Here is a 20,158-nt window from a genome sequence, read left to right as displayed (position 1 = left end):
ATTTGTTAGTCTCTAAGGTGCCACAAGTCCTCCTTTTCTTCTCTAGCAGTGGTCCATGATGCCACTATGTTCTCCATAGGTGTGTCGTTCCCTCTGCCATAGCATTGCTGCCCATTGCTATCTAATGTCCTTTCTGCCCTGTCATTTCCTCAGCCCCCATTTTCATGTCTGTTTCTACTGCTACTGGCCTTATGTCCTCTCCCCAGGCCCTCCTTCATTCCCAGCTAGCCTTCTGTCCATTCTCCACTGTGTTCTGCTGTTCTGTGATGCTGGTATAGCAGCCCTCCCTTGCTCCTGCTAGGATAGCTTCAGGAGCACCGAAATAAAGGGTGTAGATTGGGCTTCTGACCAATAAAACACCCCCGATTTAAAAAAAAAATAATGAAATCAGTGTTTGTCCAAATGCACACCAGAAATGGATGCTCAATTCAGGTTGGCTTCACCCCTCTTCCAGTGCTGTTTTTACAGGTGATGCCCCTCCTCCCTGACTTCTAAGGGTATGGGCAGGGGGTTGGACTAGATGATCTCCTGGGGTCTCTTCCAACCCTAAACTTCTATGATTCTGTGTCTACACTGTATCTGAGAGCAAGCCTCCCAGCCTAGGTCCACAGACTTGTGTTTGCTAGCACGCTCAAACTATCTGCATAGCCGTTGCTTTGACTTCGTGGCTCTGGCCGGAGCTCCACCCAACTCTCCAGACTTCAGAGCGCAAGTCACAACATGTACACAGCTATTATTAGTGCGCTCTCACCAGCTCCCTCCCCCGCAATCACAAGCCTGTGGACCTGGGCTGGGAGGTTCACACCCAGATGCCATCTAGACAAGCCCTTGGGCAATGCAGACTACTGGGGTGCGATTTCTAAAATGCACTAATGTGCTGTGCATTAATTGGTCCATGTAGACCCTGCTGGTGTGCACTGGAGGATCCCTAGTGCGCTTTAATATCATGGTTTTTGAAACAGTGCTTCATTACAGTGCACTAGGGAATGAAGAGACAGCCCCCCAAACCCCAAATTTTCAGACATCCACACAGAACTAAAATAAATAAATAAATAAAATGCTAAAAATAGACTCCCAAACGAAATGAACGAAGCCTCAAAACCAGAAGCCCTAGATGAAGGCTATATGTACACTCCAGCGCCTTAGATATTAAGCAGTGATGCCATTCAGTGCAGTAGTTTTCACAAAAAATGGAAGCTCATTCACCTCTGAACGTCTGGAAAGCCTGCAGCCCTAAGGGTGTGAGTTCCAAGTGTCTGTCTGACTGAAGTCATTGATTTCAATGGGAGCAGGATCAGACCCAAAGCAAACTAATGTTCAAAGGCGTGGCTTCTGTTTAAAAGACATGAGTGTGATGGGGACGTGGCGGGGATGTGTCCATTTTTTTTAGACTAGGATTTGCTAAAATGCTCTTTTGTCACTCAATAACATTGAAACTAACCATCACTCAGACCAGCAGCTGTAAAATGGAAGTACATGTATTATACATCACTGTCTTGGACATTAGTTCAGAAACTGTGGACTATCATTCCCAACATCAAAGCAGCCCCCTCTACCAAGAGCTTGGCAGAAAGGATAAAGTACTAGCTATTTACCTTGCGACCTGGTTCAAGTCCAAATTGAGCCTTTCATTTAAAAGTAGTTTGGTCGACTCTGCTCAATCGCTCCTAGACAGTTGACCGTATCACAAAAGCGCCATCCCTAGTTTAAACGCAATTTGGCAAGACTGGCATTCTCTGTTCAGAAGAGACCCACGGCTAAACTAACACAGACTAAATTACATTTCATATGCCATCCTAGAGATGGCAGTCTTCGAAACTGGACCGAAGAACCTCAGAATAAGAGCCTGTGGATACTCTCCAAACTGGCGTACGGATAAAGAAATCTGTTTGCAGAGCTGCTACTTTCAAGCCTGTTTCTTAAGCCAAAAAAGAAAATAAAAAGCAAATCACAGCATGGGCTTTTTAAGGATTCAGGCTCGCAGAACCAGGGTGACGACCTCAGGGAGATCAAAACACATTTTACATGGTTGTTGAAATAGCTAAAATGATAAAGGTTATTTTCTTTTTTTAAAGCCATCTTGTAAACCACTGGCCTGGCCATATTACAGGTTTAAACAAACAGCTACAATTATTAACTCTTTTCAAAGATTCCTAATAGTGATGTTGCCAAAAGATGTTTCAAGAAGGAAACATTCTTTGTGATAAATATATATTAGTTGTTTATTCCCATGTTGAATTTTAAACACATGAAAAATTCCACTGAAGGGAATGAGATTACGCACATGCTTACATTTAAACAAGTCTGTAAATATTTGCAGGACTGGGCCATAAGATGCATTATGTACATAGAATCATAGAACTGGAAGGGACCTCGAGAGGTCATCCAGTCCAGTCCAGCCCCCTGCACTCAAGGCAGGACAAAATATTATCTAGACCATCCCTGACAGGTGTTTGTCCAATCTGCTCTGAAAAATCCCGAATGACGGAGATTCCACCACCTCCGTAGGCCATTTGTTCTAGTGCTTAACCACCCTGACAGTTAGGAAGTTTTTCCTAATGTCCAACCTAAACCGCCCTGGGTGCAATTTAAGCCCATTGCTGCTTGTCCTGTCCTCTGAGGTTAAGAACAATTTTTCTCCCTCCTCCTTGTAACAACCTTTTATGTACTTGAAAACTGTTATCATGTCCCCCCTCAGTCTTTTCTTTTCCAGACTAAACAAACCCATTTTTTTCAATCTTGCCTCATAGCTCATGTTTTCTAGACCTTTAATCATTTTTGTTGCTCTTCTAGGCACTTTCTCCAATTTGTCCACGTCGTTGCTGAAACGTGGCGCCCAGAACTGGACACACTACTCCAGTTGAGGCCTAATCAATGTGGAATAGAGCAGAACAAATACTTCTAGTGTCTTGCTTACAACACTTCTGCTAATACATCCCAGAATGATGTTCGCTTTTTTTGCAACAGCGTTACACGGTTGACTCATATTTAGCTTGTGATCCACTATGACCCCCAGATCCCTTTCCGCAGTACTCCTTCCTAGGCAGTCATTTCCCATTGTGTATGTGTGCAACTGATTGTTCCTTCCTAGGTGGAGTACTTTGCATTTCTCCTTATTGAATTTCATCCTATTTACCTCAGACCATTTCTCCAGTTTGTCCAGATCATTTTGAATTATAATCCTATCCTGCAAAGCACTTGCAACCCCTCCTAGCTTGGTATCGTCTGCAAACTGTATAAGCGTACTCTGTATGCCATGATCTAAATCATTGATGAAGCATTTAAAATCACCAGTCACTTTTGCACATTTAGGCTTATATTTTTCAATAACCTTAAATACGCATTTTGGGCCTGCTTCCATTGAAGTCAATGGGAGTTTTGTTACCGACTTGAAAGGGGCCAGGATGAAGTCCTAATGAAGCACATCAGCTATGAAGGAGTTATTAATATCTATTGTGTCCACACTCAAACAGTTCACTGGCAGATTTTTCTCCTTCTCTCTTTTTTAAATATCATACAGAAAAGACAAAAAAGAAAGAGTCTCACAAAATACCAGGCTAAATGCTCCCACCCTTCTTCACAGGAAAAGGCTATGTAGAAGTGCTGTGTGACATTGAACTCGAGGGAGTTACACCAGGGAAGAATTTAGCCTATTATTTTAATGTAATATGTATATATACTTTAAAAAATACAGGTATGGATACAATAAATAGCATCATCAACACAACATAGGCCTAAAGGCCTGTGATGGGATGTTAGATGGGGTGGGATCTGAGTTACCCAGGAAAGAATTTTCTGTAGTATCTGGCTGGTGAATCTTGCCCATATGCTCAGGGTTTAGCTGATCGCCATATTTGGGGTCGGGAAGGAATTTTCCTCCAGGACAGATTGGAAAAGGCCCTGGAGGTTTTTCTCCTTCCTCTGTAGCATGGGGCACGGGTCACTTGCTGGAGGATTCTCTGCACCTTGAAGTCTTTAAACCACAATTTGAGGACTTCAATAGCTCAGGTGAGGTGAGGTTTTTCGCAGGAGTGGGTGGGTGAGATTCTGTGGCCTGCGTTGTGCAGGAGGTCAGACTAGATGATCATAATGGTTCCTTCTGACCTTAGTATCTATGAATCTATAAACTTTGACAGGTAGATCCATGTAAATAAACCAATCACATCAAATTATCAAAGGGAATTTCAGGGAATGCTCAATACCTTGAGAGATCAGACACTGTCTAGCTCATGACTCTCAGGCCCCAGCACTGTAAGTAGCCTTAGGCACAAGGACTCCTTTGAGGTTCAGAATTACTCACAGGTCTAAGTGTTTGCAGGACTGGGAGCCTGGCTGGCAACGAAGGCACTCTCCAAATTGACGAAGCCTGATCCAAAGTCAGCCCTAGTTCTGTTAACTTCAGTGGGCTTTGGATCATACCCCGGTTTGGAAACCTTCTGGATATTGTGTATGAGCGGGTTGTCTTTGGTCTTCTGGAATTCAAAATGGATGGGTGTGAACTTTTTCTTCATGTTTGTGTCTTCAAGGAAAAAGGTGCAGTGATCATCTAGATCAATGTGGAATAGTCTGTCACACCAAAATTAGACCCTGATATTGCCCTTAGCTCCATGTGGGAGAAGGGGCCAGCCCCAAATGAGCCGATTACAGAATGGGGTGGGGAATGCTAGTGTCCTATGGGAAAACTGATTTTTTTTAAAGCCATAAAAGATCAATCCTCTTTTCAAATCTCAATATCCAGCAAATGGTATGTCTACCTTAGCAAATACTCCATATCCTTGGGGCTCAGAGGAAATATGTAAAATTAAGGCCATCACTAAACTTTCACTGATGTGCTGATTCGGACACACTGATTTTGGTTAAACATGGATAGTATGATATAGTTCAATGAAGAATCCCACTGAAAAAACCCAGTGGCACAACTTATGCCATTACTATTACTTTATAGCCAACGCATTATATTCCAGAAAAATAGGACTTCGTTTTTGTCAAAAACACGACCACACTCAATAAAGAGTTAGTTCTACGTTCTCGCCATCATTCTCATGTTACTGGACATGACAAATACGATGCATAACCCAAAGGACAAAATGCTTGCACAAAAATTTAGTGAATGAAACAACACTTCTATATTAAAAAGTACTTTTTCCTCATAATCAAAATTTAGTGAATGAAACAACACTTCTATATTAAAAAGTACTTTTCCCTCATAATCTTATACTGGGAAAATGCTTATCTGCTCAGAACACTGTAAATATTTTTCACCTTGTCTTGTGCGTTGTTCTTCTTAAGTTATTTACCACATGCAAATTCAACCAACCAAACATAGGTCGAAGAGAAAATAGGAAATTCGGCCCCCTACTTCATGACGTAACATGAGATGTGTGGGAACAAAAGGACATTCCTTTATACTTGTATGCAATCTGAGCTCTGCTGCTTTGAAAGCTTCTGAAGTCTTCTACAAAACTCCTTCCGCCTCTAAAAAGTAATGTATATAATCTCGCCAATGGCTTACACAAACACCCACCTCAGAATTCTTCCTTATGATAAAAGTGGCTGAACCAGCCTCTGAAGTACAACGGAGAAAACACACTCCCTTCCCTTAATTCACCAAATGCCTGTGGCACATGTCTTCTAAACATACAGCTGTTTATACACAAGTCAGCTGAGCAGAATGTTATAACTGACAAGGGTTTCTTAATATTTGCAGTGTCGCTGTAGGGTTTCGTAAGATTGTCCATTGTTATGTTGGCGGACACAACTATTTTTTAGGATTTATAGATAAGGGGCCCAATCCTGCAAATCATTACTGTCAGTAGTAGTTTTTAATTACCTCTGTAGTCCCCAATGGGATTAATGCGTGAGAAAGGAATATATGAGTAAGTGGCTGCAGAATTTGGCCTTAAATTTTCTTTCAGAAAATGAAGAGGTTTCACACTTAGTGATAATGATAACACAGGGTTAATTTGATCAGATCACTCGAGCATTCTTAATATTGCATGGATAAAATAGCATGCATAATGAGTCATTTTTAATGAGCGTTTGCATCTGATTATATAGAATGCACCTAATAACAGATAAATGTCAAGAACAAAAAATGACAGAGTCAAAGAAAAATAAATGCAGGTTTCCTGAAAGATCTCGACAAGGGATGAGCAATTTTTGTCTGGGGGAGGAGGGGCGGCTGAGTGGGGAGGGGGAAATCCCTCACCTTGTGGTATATCATTAGACAACCAATAGAAAATGGACACCCAATAATCCTCATTAATAAAAGCAGTGGTCAGCTAGTAAAATTGTGACACTGTACATCACAGAAGTTTCACATGCAATAAGGTGTCCTCCCGCAATATGGAACAGCTGGGAAGAGTTGCGAAAACATCCCTCCCACCCCACATTTAAAAAAAAATTAAGCAGAAAACAAAAGAAATAAAACAACCTGACAACTTTTCGCGTTGTCTTGTGACTATTAAAAAAAAAAAAATCTCCTGTGAAGTATCACTGCTATGTTTTAGTCTAATGCTACTTCTAGCTTTTATCCTTTTTAATTAGAAGGCAAATTCTCAGACCTCAGGCCTAATCCCTACACAGTGCAACAAAGCCCAGCAAAGTCTTTGAACACTGCCCAGCCAGGCAGCACAAACCCTAGTAACTGTTGGCAGTAAGAGCAGGACTCTGACCCTCATCTTAGCCATTCTCTTCCAGCTCCTGATGCTCCCTGCCCTTCAGAACCCTGTCTGTTGTTCTTCTGTTTAGACTGAACAGACAAAAGGGGAAACAATGTGGGAAACTTAGAGGATTGGCTAGGTGGGATGCGGGGCTGCTGGTGACAGAACAGAGAAAGTAAATGGAGTTTCACGGGAATGGACACAGTGGGGAGAATTGGATCACCAGATTATGTCTTTAGGTTCAAGAAATTTCTTCATCCCTCACTAAATCTTTTCATGGACAATGCCACTTTTAAACAATTGTTGCATTTCCAATTACTACAGGAGTGTTCAAACAAATGGCAAAACCCGTCATGAAAAGTTTGCTCATATTTGAATCTTTTGAGATCAAAATCCAAATGACAAATAGCCTTTGCACCAGTGTTGCTCAGACATTTACTCTCCAAATTATTTACCCTTGTGATATTTCCAGTTCAGAGCAGGATTTGTGCCGAGTCAAGCAAAACATGCAAATACCTATAGACACATGAGCTTTCAGAGCTAAGCGGGAACACCACAGAATAAACATTTCGACTCAAAAAGACCAATGTCAGGCATGCCAAAACTAAGAAGGATTGTCTCCATTCTATTACTTTGGCCAAGTACAAATCATTAAGCAAGAAAACAACAGATGCTGCTGCTAGGATTGTGATATCTTCCAGACTGTGTTTATACACAACCATGTAAGTGTGGGAATTCGGGGAGGATGGAGGGATGCTGTGAATGGCACTGTGTTTGTTTGACTACATGCATATTTTCTGATATCTAGTATACCTGTGGAGAGGACATTTCAGAGTGAAGAGAAAAAACCCCAGAAAACGCCACACATTTTTGTAGGTTATATCCAGAGCAGTATTTAGCACCAGCTCCAATCAGAGCCTAGCTCGGTGGCTTTTCCTTTAAAGTTTTAAGGGACAGTTTGCCCCAGATCCTCAGCTGATAGCTCCCCCGTTTGTATCAGCTGAAGATCTGGTGGTCCTTTGTCTTTTTTACTCTAGGGGTAAAGTTTGACTCATTGACTTTCAATGAGACCTCTCCTCTTCAGGGCCTAAGCTCCTTTTGAAAATGGGACATAAGTAATTTTGAAAAAAATTGCCTCAGGGGCTTAAAAATCTCTTTAAAAAGCCACAACTTGCGACTGTTTAATAAAGGTGTAGTTTTTAAAGAGATTTAGTTAAACAAGTGCCAAAGCATCTGTGGACACTCATAAATTGATTTAAACCTGGCTTATACTGAGTTAGCTTACTTCAGTTACCAACTGCCAAACTAAATTGATATAAGCCATTTTTAAACCCATTTAAGAGTGTCTTCAAAAGGCTTTACACTGGTTCACTTAAATCAATTTTAAACCAACTTTAGTTCCGCTGTGTGTTTAGACAAGGCTGAAGAAACATTTTCATTCTTGATTCACTGATCAAGTACTTTTCTGATGCTACCTTCAGTGTTAAGCGTAAGCTGTGCTATGATTGTACCATACTGAAGGAAGCTTTTTGTTATCATCATTATAATCGTGGTAGCCACTAATGTCCACAACTAGGCTGGGCCCCATTGTGCTAAGTAAAACTCTCATGGCAATCATTTCAATGCTCGGAATATTTTGGGTTCTATAACAGAATAGCTGGTTCCAGAGAACAGTGGTGCTCTCTATACACCTGAACGATGCTGCTCATCAAGAGAGAAAAGTACGTCAACCTCTCTATTTCAGAATGGGAATATAACAGCCTAGCCTTGATGGAATTCTATGTTTCATCTGCAGTTATGATGGTTACTTTCTTACCTTGCTATCGTCACATCAGGGGAGCCGCACTGTGACAGATCCTTGCATGTGTGAGCGGACGGCAGATTGCAATTCCTGGGGAAGTGCAGGAACCTGCAGCTTTGCATCATGTCTTTGATGTACAGTCCCGCAGAGGGGGTGGAAAGGGACCGCAGCATTGACACTATCCCTGCACACAGGGGTGCTCAGGGAAGAACACTGGAAATCCCTATTCCTCACAATGCCTGAATGGCACAATTCGGCCCCTATGTATTTACAGAGCCCCGCAGCACACAGGCACCGCTGTTAGACTGTTTGTGAGACAAATTTGGTAGTTATTTAGTTAACTGCTCCAAAGCTAACTGTATGCAAGTGTGGAAATCGCATATTGGAGAAGACTCTGCCTTTTTCTCAGTCTGTGGTTTGATAGGGCTGGGCAGGAAATGGATTTTCCATCCTATGAGAATTGGCCATTTTGAAAATGTTTCTCATTTTGAATCAGGACCGAAGTTGGAATCTCCAAAAATTTTTCATGAACCAAATATTTAGAACAGTGTTTCAGCTCACACAGAATGTCCTGTTAGCTAGTTTCGAAATGCTTTGTTTTAATTTTGACCTTTTGTCATGGAAATTGACTACAATTTCGAAACAAGGTAATTTTAACAGGAAAGACACAAACTTTTTAGCCTGACAATCTTTTTGTATTAAAGCTTTTCCAGTTGGGTGTTTCATCAGTCCCAACACTGTTTTGAGAACAGTTTTGGTTTTGACCAATCAGCATTTATCGTCAAAAAACATTTCATAGGCAAGAATCCCAGATAGCTCTAGTCCCTGATACAGCCAGGGATGGAAGCACATGCATAACTTGTTTGCAAGTAGCCCCATTGACTTCAGACAGGTCCAATGCTTAAAGTTAGGAACCCGTGTAAGCAGCTTGCTGAATCAGGGTTTAATTCAGCTCTCAGCTACACATTGAAATAAGTGAATTGCACTCAGGGAAATGAGGCCCTGATCCAGCAAAAAGCCCGTAAGCATATGCTTAATTTTAAGTGAGTAGTCGCATTTCAATGGGATTAGTGCAGTGCTTTGCTGGATTGGGGACAAAGCTCTGAATTTGACCCGAATAACTGGAAAAAATTGGCCAACTATGTTTCATTATATAGTGTGAAAGTGGAAACTGAATAGCTTGACAGACCGTTCTGTGCACTTGTTTTGCAGTATTTTATGGTTATATCCAGTGAGAACACTGGTAAAATTTATTATGTGCTGCTGCAGGCATGTTGTCCTGGGTTTTGTTGTGGTGTTTTTTAAGGTGCTTGAAGGCAGCATTCTGTGGCTGTCATCATACTAATTTTTTTTTTTAAATGGACTGGCGGACAGTTTAGGAAAACCCTGCAAAGTTTGTTCAAACTCAGGTCAGATTTACACCCAGACAAAACAAACTTCTGCAGGAAAAGATACTTGCTTTGAACATGCATACTTTACTTATTGCAGTCAGGGGCTTTCCTTTCCTTTCTTAAAGAGACTCCATCTCATTAGCATTGTGTGTAAATTAGTTATTTGCACAAAAGAAGAACGAGCAGATGAATAGTAACATCCCAGAACTCACGTTTATAAATTCACAGTAAGAAATCCTAAATGGTGTGTAAACTGTTGCAGAAAATAGCCCTGCGTATAACTTATTACTCCTGGTTTAATGACATTTAGCAATTATAATTTTCCTTTCTTATTTCCCTATCATGCAACTGAACAATATGTGGTGGGGTGTGTTTGTGTATTGGGGGATGGGGGAAAATCCAAATCTTTTTTGTATTCTAACTACATGCAAATTTTCAAGTGTTTTTCCATGTCATTAGTCTTAATACTGAACGGTATGCCCTGTAAACAGATTAGAATGAACACAGCTGCTGATAAAATCTTTATATGTCTTTGGGGGAAAAAACCCCCACGAATTTCTAATTTTCTTAGAGTTAAATGATCAGTTACTGTACATCTAGACTATTTGACTCGTCACAACATAGTCTAATGGGTGAGGTCCCCGTACCTTAGAGTGTAAAGGATCAAAGATAACATTCTTTTCTGTCTGCTACACTTTGTGGACCTGCCTCCCAACTGTGGGATGAAAGGAACTTGCTAAACTGTTTCCATTTTGCAACATCTGCTATAATTCCCCTAAATCCAGATTTGTCTGACACAGAGAGCTCCTGTTCTTACATCATTGCCATGTGACAGTATAAGACCAGTCACATCCAGCTTGAGGATTGCAGCTTCAGGCAATGATAATATGAATAAGAAAACCTTTTTTTGCCTGGGGCAAAACACTTGTGGCAAAGTATTATTCATCTGGCCAATTTAAATCTTTTCTCAAAAAGGTACCCAGAAACATATGCAGTATGCCTTTGTAAAAGGCTTGAGCTGCTCATAGGCAAATGACCTGAACCAAGAGTACAAAACCCAATGTCCTGATTAATTACTGCTAAGCAGCTCTGATACCCAGAAAAGAGAAGGCTAGTCCTAATCCTTAACCCTGTCCTACATTCTTAAAATAGCCAAAATATTGCTGACAGTTACAAAAACAGCGATATAAATGTCTTGGACCACAGCTTAAAATGGAGAGAGCGTTAAAATGTTTGTAAATACAGTTTCTGGGAGTGTTACACCAGTGCATTGATTCTGACTCAACACTGGAACAAGTTCTCCATTTCAGTGAGGAAATATTGCCTCAAAAAACAAACACCAACCCCTGCCCCTCGCCCAACTAAATCCTGTTTGGCTCGTCTGAGTCTCTCTTGTGCTGCAAACCTGCAACTTTCAGCTCTGCCATGGCATTATTGTTCCTCATTATAAGCATGAGTAGTCTGAATTCACCCAGGCCATTGAAAATCACCCGTAAGTTTTAACTAGGGAAAGCAGCATCCATCTTCTGGGTATTTATATAAAATGTTGTACAACACCTCATCTGTTTAGATAGATGTTCAGGGTACGGTTTGACTGCTATATAACCCTTCACAATACAATGCTTTGCTGACAATTTTCAAGCCCAATTTTGAAAACTAGCTTCAGCTTCAACAGACAAGATTCAGGTTTTCATGGAATTTTCACACAAGAGAGACGGATTTAACTTGATCTGTTAGGAAAGAAGTCCATATTCCACCAATTTCAATAGGCCCGTGCATCAGGGGTGGGGGTGGGGGATTTGAGAGGGAGAAGGCAGTCTTTCCACTTCTGCTGAGTATGGGGAGAAGGAAGGAGTTCAACTTGTGAAGGAGGCAGAACACTAGCCAAAAGGGGTGGGAGTTGCTGAAATGAAGAAGATACATAAAATTTCCTCTCCTAAAACCCCAAACGTTTCAGAACGGAGGTAAGCCAGGCAAACTGAAGCTCCGTTCTGGGACCTTTCAGCTTATCTATCTTAAGTATTTATATGCCCCCCCAACATGATAATAGCCAAGGACCTGACTATCTTTAATGGATTTATTCTCACACCCCTGTGAGCTAGGGCAGTGCTATACAGAGAGGATACATGATTTACTCAAGGTCACACAGGAAGTGTTATGGATCAGGCCATGGGTGGCCTTCCCTAATGGGAAGGAAGCAGGCCTAATGGTCGGAACAGGGGTGATCAGGTCTAGTGGCCAGAGCCCAAATCAGGAGTCAAATGACTAAGTCCAGGGAGCGAGCCAGAGCCAAGAGCCAGGAAACAGAAGTTGGAGGTTGGAACCAGAGTATCATCCAGAGCAGGGGCAGGAACCAAGATCCAGGAGCAAGGAGTGGAAGACCTGGAGCAGGAATAAGAAGCTGGAGTCAGGTGAAGGCGCAGTAATAGGAAGTAAACCAAACACAGCTGCAGGCATGGAACCCCCTTGAGCAGACAGGGACCCAGGCTTGCTGCAGGGTTCGAGAATGTCCCTACTGGAGTCTTCAGCCAACCAGGAGTCCAGGTTCGTTAGCTGAATCAGCTGAGGGCAAAGGAGCTGGGTCTAGGTTCAACTGTGGGTCCCTGACAGGCAGGAAGACTGTGGTGATGCAGAAACAGGAACCTAGGTGACCTAGGCCTGTGCCCTAGCCATGTCCTCTTCTCTTATATGCTGACAATCTGCATTCTATAGCCATTTCCCCATGAAAAGCGGCGATTGCTAGGGAAGATTAATCCAAACCCAATGTAAATTTTATTTTCAGTTCAAAGGAAACTTTCCACTGTCTGATGCCATTCCACATTTCATTCTCCATTTCCCACCACAGGGCCTCACCCTTGTCAGGAGGAAATGGTGTGACGTAGCTATACCAAGCAAATCTGTCATGCAGTCCTGAGTCATCTTATCACCATAGACCATTTAAGATGGTTATACTGCTATACATATGACAGTAAAGAATGGATCTTTCCATTTCTCTCTGGCATGACTCGAGTAAAAAGAAAGCATACACTTTACCGGGGTGCAGTCCTGCTTACTGCATCTAATTTCTACCCAACAGAGAGTGTCAATATTTTGGCTATTTCTAGGACCATACAGTCCAAGATTTTAAAAAGTGAGTGTGATTCGGAGTGTCTGTCTTGAAGGGCCTGATTATCACAAGCTGGGTACTCAGCACTTGGTGAATATCAGGCTACTTTAAGATGTCTCAGGTTGGGCTTTCCAGAACAGACGCACCCAAAATCACTAGGACCTTGGCCATGAACGCTTTCCTTCCAGCCAAACCATTTCACTGCAGCTGAAGGCACCTACAGCCTTCCTGAAATACTTGGCCAGAACCTTGCCATATTATGTCAGAGTGGGCGACTAAGGACATGGCATTATTTAGTCTTGTCTGTACTTCTAATGATCTTATGACAAAGGTATGACTAGGTGCATGCATCCCCATGCTCGGGGTGACCCTAAACATCTGACTGCCAGAAGCCAGAAGTGGAGGACAGGGGTAGATCACTCCAAAACTGTCCTGTTTTGTACAATCTCCCTGAAGCTCTGGTACTGGTCACTGTTGGAGACAGGACAGTGGGCTAGATGGACCATTGGTCTGACCCAGTATGGCAGCTTTTATGTTCTTATTCATCACAGATGACATAACTCAGACAGGTTATTTGATTTGTTAACGGTGACTCAAGGTGAGGTAGTGTTTCCAGTTTGGCAGTTGGCTCCCCTCTGTTGTACTTATTTATATGGTGCAGAACAATGACCCCTGTTTGTGAAATGCATTTTATGGGCCCAGGCCTACAAGGGGCTCGCGGCTGCCTCCTGTGACGGGTTGTGCATGTCTGACTCCTGCTGAAGTTGAGGTCCTGGGATTAACTCTTCTCAGGAGGTGCTCAGCATCTTGCAAAATCAGATCCTGTGCCTAAAACGTAGAGAATTGCTGGAGCCGGCAATCCTTCCCAAAAGAAAGCAACTTCCTCTCATAACCACTGTATGGAATGACTTGCCCACAAGGGAAGTTCCTTCCCAAACCTGTCAGTTAACAGTCGGCTTAGCCCACAAGCGGAAGGGTTTGTATACTTATAGGCTAACCTTTTGAAAGATGACACAAGCTGGTGCAGAGAGATTTCAATACCACCTCTCCGCCCGGGCCAGACACCTTGCTCTGAGGAGGGACTCACCTCCAAGGGGATGTCTACACTGCGTTTTAAGCCCCAGGGCAGCAAGTCTCAGAGCTCTGGTCTACAGACGCAGGCTCATGGAATTACTGCACGAAACACATCAGTGTAGATGTCGCAGCTTGGGCTGAAACTCATGCTTTAAAACCCACCACCCTCCCTGGACTTCAGAGCCTGAGCCCAAATTTCTATGCGGCTGTTTTTAGCACCGTAGTGCAAGCCCCACGAACCCAAGTCTGTAGACCTGAGCTCAGAGACTTCAGATTTTCAAAAGCAGTGCAGACATACCCACAAGGAGCCAGGAAGTGTTTGCGCTGTCCTTTCGCTTGGGGATTTCCATGGGGGCTCCCAGCTTTGCTCGACAAGATCCCCTGCTGAAGGGAAGAGCTGGTTTTGGTGCCTCTGCTATCCATGGTGGACCATGCCCTCTTTCACCTAGTGCTAGCCACTTTCTGGCTGTGCCAGACCCCTAAGAACCTCCTTGTTGGGGGGATGCTGTAAATACTTTATACTGCTGGCACCTCTCCCTGCCAGTACATTTTTCCTTGGGCCAAGTTCCATGCTCACAGCAGCCAGCGTAGACCCTGGGTGAGTCTGGCCTAGAATTTTGTACAGAAAACTGGTATTTTCAATAGTCAAAGGAAGTGTCTTATGGTTAAAGCACTGGACTGGGACTCAGGATATTTGGGGTCTGTTCCTGGCTCAGCCAGGGCAAGTCAATCTGGACAAGTCACTCTGTGCCTCAGTTCCCTCCCCTAAAATGGGAATAACAGCACTTCCTTTCCCCTACCCTTTGTCTGCATTGTCTATTGATATGGTGAGCTCTTCAGGGAAGGAACTAGCTATTAAAGTCTATTTGTTTATTCACATTTTTCAAATGCATCTATAGTAGCCTATCCAATGCTTTAGGTGCCTATCCTATAAAGTACAAAGCAGAGTGTGAACATAAATAAAGGATGCCCATAAATAACTCCAGGAAAGCCCGTCCCCTTCCTCAACAGCCTTAGAGAAGCGGCAGGAGGGGGAAGATGGGTATTGCAGGGTGCCTGGAAAGTTAACAGATCTGGGCTCTGGCAGGCCAAGAGAAGGTCCTGCCGACACTCCCTCTCATTTATACATAGAGAGCACCAATTCCAGCTCCTTTGCTGATCCCAGCTATTGCAGTATATTAGAGAGAGAGAGATGATCTCTCAGGTAACGAGGTCCCAAACTGTTACAATAAGTATGTTCTCAATCTCAGGGAAGGCCTATGGGCACTACTGTAATATGACATAATACAGTGTAATAAATGCAATGAAGTAACTGAGTGACTTGTAGCTGGGAGCCAAAGTTTTGCAGCCCATTACCAAGGGAGTGTTTTAAAAGAGAGCTCTATATTAAAGAGAGAGAGTAGTGTTATAATCTAGATAGGATTTCTTTACTCGTTAATAGCAGCTTGTTTTTAATTATATAAGGTGTAAATCCATGTGTACATTTTTATTCATTTACTAGACATAGTTTCTTGTTAAATCTACACTCACAATTCTAACTTCCCCCCACCTCCCCTTCAGTAAAGCACTTCGCAATCTCCTGAAATTTGGCTATGCCACCATTTCATTTTGCTAATACCCCTTGAAACTGTTAACACTTTCCCCTGAATACTTTCCTAGTGGATGGGAGGCAAAAAGGAATAAAGGCTACTGTCAAATTGATTAAGTGAAAGCTCATTAGAGAAAGTAACAAGAGGTAAAATCTGCATATGCATTGCAGAAATGTGTCTGATCTTGCTAAGTTGTGAAAAGACAAAATGAGCTGAAACCTTCCTTGGCTGTAAGTAGTTCGGGGGAGATTGGGCGGGAGGAGGGGAAGGTCTCTCCAGCAGTGTTGTGCTAACTATTCCTACTTATAAATACGCATTAGAGCAGCCTCTGCTAGCACCACTTCAGTGAAGGGGCTGTCAGTGTTTTAATGATGAACCCTCTTGTACAGGGGTTTGTGCCTCAGCTATAAAATTTCATTCTCCCGTCGATCCTTGACATACACAACCTGAACTCAAATCTTCACTGGGGGGAAAAAAAAACAACACAGTTTAGCTGGTGGCTGCGTTTAAAAAAATAAAAGTCTAAGAATGGAGAAAAATAAAGTTGATGTTGATGTAGGGTGGCAGCCCAAACCCATCATTTTTCAAACAAAGTGGGGTCATTATTAGCCAGATATTAGAAGGTCTCTTTTGGGGTTAAAAGGTTAGCTGGCAGAGTTGTTAACATCTGAAAATCAGCCAGTTTAATTTGCCATCAGGAGATAAATTCACCTTAACTAGGGATGGGTTAGAATCATTCATTGGAACTGGATTCAAACTTTCTTTGTGCGTCTGCACGTGTGTGCACGCGTGTGTATTCTTCTGCGACAGCTCCAGTGTAGACTGGTATTATGCTGTAGAGTATAAGGGTCCACGAAAGTCTTTTGCTCACTACGTTAATAATGCACTGCCTACATTTCAGAAGAGTGACTGGTGATTTTGGTTGTCCATCTTGTGACGCCTTATAGATGGCCTGATATTCAGCGGGGAGGTTGTTTGGCACTTCTGAAAATAAAGCCCTTTCACCAGTCTCAAGGTAGGCACCCAGAAACTGAATCACAGAACCATAGAACGGGAAGGTACCTTGAGTGGTCAGTGCACTCATGGAAGGACTAAGTATTATCTAGACCATTCCTGACAGGTGTTTGTCCAACCAGCTCTTAAAAATCTCCAATGATGGAGATTCCACAACCTCCCTAGGCAATTTATTCCAGTGCTTAACCACTCTGACAGTTAGGAATTTTTTCCTAATGTCCAACCTAAATCTCCCTTGCTGCAATTTAAGCCGATTGCTTCTTGTCCTATCCTCAGAGGTTAAGAGAAACAATTTTTCTTCTTCCTCCTTGTAACAACCTTTTACATACTTGAAAACTGTTATCATGTCCTCTCAGACTTCTCTTTTCCAGAATAAACAAACCCAATTTTTTCAATCTTCCCTCATAGGTCATGTTTTCTAGACCTTTAATCATTTTTGTTGCTCTTCTCTGGACTCTCTTCAATTTGTCCACATCCTTCCTGAAATGTGGTGCCCAGAACTGGACACAATACTCCAGTTGAGGCCTAATCAGCGTGGAGTAGAGCGGAAGAATTACTTCTCGTATCTTGCTTACAATACTCCTGCTAATACATCCCAGAATGAAGTTCGCATTTTTGGAACAGTGTTACACTGTTGACTCATATTTAGCTTGTGGTCCACTATGACCCCCAAGGCCCCTTTCCACAGTACTCCTTCCTAGGCAGTCATTTCCCATTGTGTATGTGTGCAACTGATTGTTCTGTCCTAAGTGGAGTACTTTGCATTTGTCCTTATTGAATTTCATCCTATTTACTTCAGACCATTTCTCCAGTTTGTCCAGATCATTTTGAATTTTAATCCTATCCTCCACAGCCCTTGCAACCCCTCCTAGCTTGGTATCGTCTGCAAACTGTATAAGCGTACTCTGTATGCCATGATCTAAATCATCGATGAAGCATTCAAAATCACCAGTCACTTTTGCACATTTAGGCTTATATTTTTCAATAACCTTAAATACGCATTTTGGGCCTGCTTCCATTGAAGTCAATGGGAGTTTTGTTACCGACTTGAAAGGACCAGGATGAAGCCCTAATGAAGCACATCAGCTATGAAGGAGTTATTAATATCTATTGTGTCCACTCTCAAACAGTTCACTGGCAGATTTCTCTCCTTCTCTCTTTTTTAAATATCATACAGAAAAGACAGAAAAGAAAGTGTCTCACAAAATACCAGGCTAAAGTAACATGATAGCTCTGACCTTAATCCACAAAAGACAGATACTTTGCAGTTCAGGCTAAAACTCCAGGCTGACAGTTACCCTGACACAAATATGCCTTTGCTTATGAGACCTTATTAAAAAATGTTGAAAATATGCATACATAAGCTTGACATTTATCACTAATTTAAATAGGGAAATGTATCCGTTTGCAATGGAGACAACACGTCTGCATCCAAGTTATGAAAAGAGACACCAATCGTGACAATCTATGGCAGTGAAGTTCTTTGGCATGTGTAAATTACTGTATTACAACAAAGCTGTTCTTTCCATGGGGGTGCTTTGTAGCCTGGTTCATAATATTATGTATTTCAGCAGATCCTTGTAATTACAAATTTAAGTCGTAAATCCTCAGCTTTTCTTTATGTTCTTAAATTACCCCATAGGTATCTTCACTTCCAGCTTAAATCAGACCCAAAATAGAAGGTGAAACAGGGCTGGTTGAATTCCTGCACTTTATAATGACATTTATTAAAGCCAGTTCTGGGGAGAAATGTTGACCGGAACAATCTCCGGCATTCCATTTAAATCTGACAGCACCTCCAAAGAGCCCTGAAATTGTTTAATTAAAACCAAGGTGCATGCTAATAAGAAAGGATATCATTTTGTTATTTGTATATAATTTATTTATTTGGTTAAAAAATATAAAATAAGAGAAAGAAAAAGAAGGACCAGTAAGCCTGATAATAGCCCTCCATGGAGAAGAAAAAAGTACACGGCCGAAGAAAAGCACAGTAAGAAACATAATGTTAGTAAAACACTCTTAATGCTGCACAAGCTGGAGAAAATGCGACTTTGCATTTGGCCTGCAGCATTGCTAACTGCACGCAACTGAGTCAAAAGTGCACCTTTTAAACTAATATCTTGTTCTAGAGATAGAGCCATGTCTAGGAGCCTACCTCATTAATATGCTATAGTGGTCAAATAGGAGATTAATAGCAAAGTCACCTGCTAAAGCTACAAGGAACCTGTTGATTAACAATAAGCCTCCAAAAATAAGATACCAGACTGCAAAGCAAAATTGAGTCCAAGGGCAACAAGTGCTTCTGTAATTTATTCCTTCTTTATACAAGGGCATAAAGCTCCCTTTATAACCGTGTTTTCAAGGCCCTGCTGTGAGCTGTAGGTGTGAGCTTTTCAGCTGATTTATTAATTTTAGTTTCAATCAAAGTGTCACCTGCAGACACAAAAATGTAGGCCTCGCCACAGAAAATACAGTAAAAGAGAGAGAGAGAAAGAGAAAGACCAAGGGTTTAATTCCAAGAAACTCTGCCAGCAATTTTTTTGCATGAACACTGGATGGCCTATTCTCTGAGACGCCAAAATAATTCCCAGCGACATAATTAAAAAAATCAAAATTAAACATTTTTGTCATACTTTGAAAGTCAGCCCTAGACCCGGGAAATAGCAGTAACATGGAGGCTGCCAAAACAATCAACCCCTGTTGTCAGGAGGGGTACATTCTCCCCAATGAATTGAGTGAACAACAAGTCCACTGAGCAAAATGTGCAAAAAATTCTCAATTAGTTGTCTTTATTTAGTGAACACTATGGGGTCCTCAACTGCACTATAGAATTATGGCAGGAAAGCTGGGCTCTTCACTGGCTTATTAGCATTCTCACAGGGTTGGAGTACTGCTGATAGCAGACTGTTGCCTCCAAGGGCTGTTGGTGGGACCCCTACACTCCTCGTGCTTTGTCCTTTTGTTCTTCCCAGCCAGCAGGAAGTACTGCCCCATGTTTAGAGCATTCTGGGATACCTTCATTCCAGTCACAGTTTGCATAACCAACGGGGCCAGTGTCTTTGTCAGGGACTATGAACATCACTGTTACAGGTTTAAATGAGAAGCAAAAGCCATACTTGCCACTTAAAAAAAACAAGCAACCCTGCACATTTGGAAAGTGTTCCCCTTTCCAAACGAACAGCACAGTCAACGGAATAACAGGATTGGAGTCGCAGACACCAAATGTATGCTGTAGCCCTAGTAAATCACATTAGAGGGTAGCGACACCATATTAGAGCAAGAGAACACCAACAGGAGTAAATAAAACTATCTTCCCCTATAATTCTAGTCTTCATTTAAATGTATAAGTGAGTTTTTAGCAGAAGCAAAACCAACAAAACACACTCTCTTTGCTCGTGTTTGAGATGTCTTTTCTGAGCAAGAGGGTATTTGCTGCTTTAGGGAAAACACTATCATTGACTAAATTAACAAGTTGTCTTATCAACTGCCATAAGCCTTGAAGTCTAATTAATTTAGTGCTG

This window comes from Lepidochelys kempii, chromosome 6, assembly GCF_965140265.1.
Source record: "Lepidochelys kempii isolate rLepKem1 chromosome 6, rLepKem1.hap2, whole genome shotgun sequence".
In the NCBI taxonomy this organism is placed as follows: Eukaryota; Metazoa; Chordata; order Testudines; family Cheloniidae; genus Lepidochelys; species Lepidochelys kempii.
The sequence above is the reverse complement of the archived record's forward strand: the minus strand, read 5'-3'. Positions refer to the sequence as shown.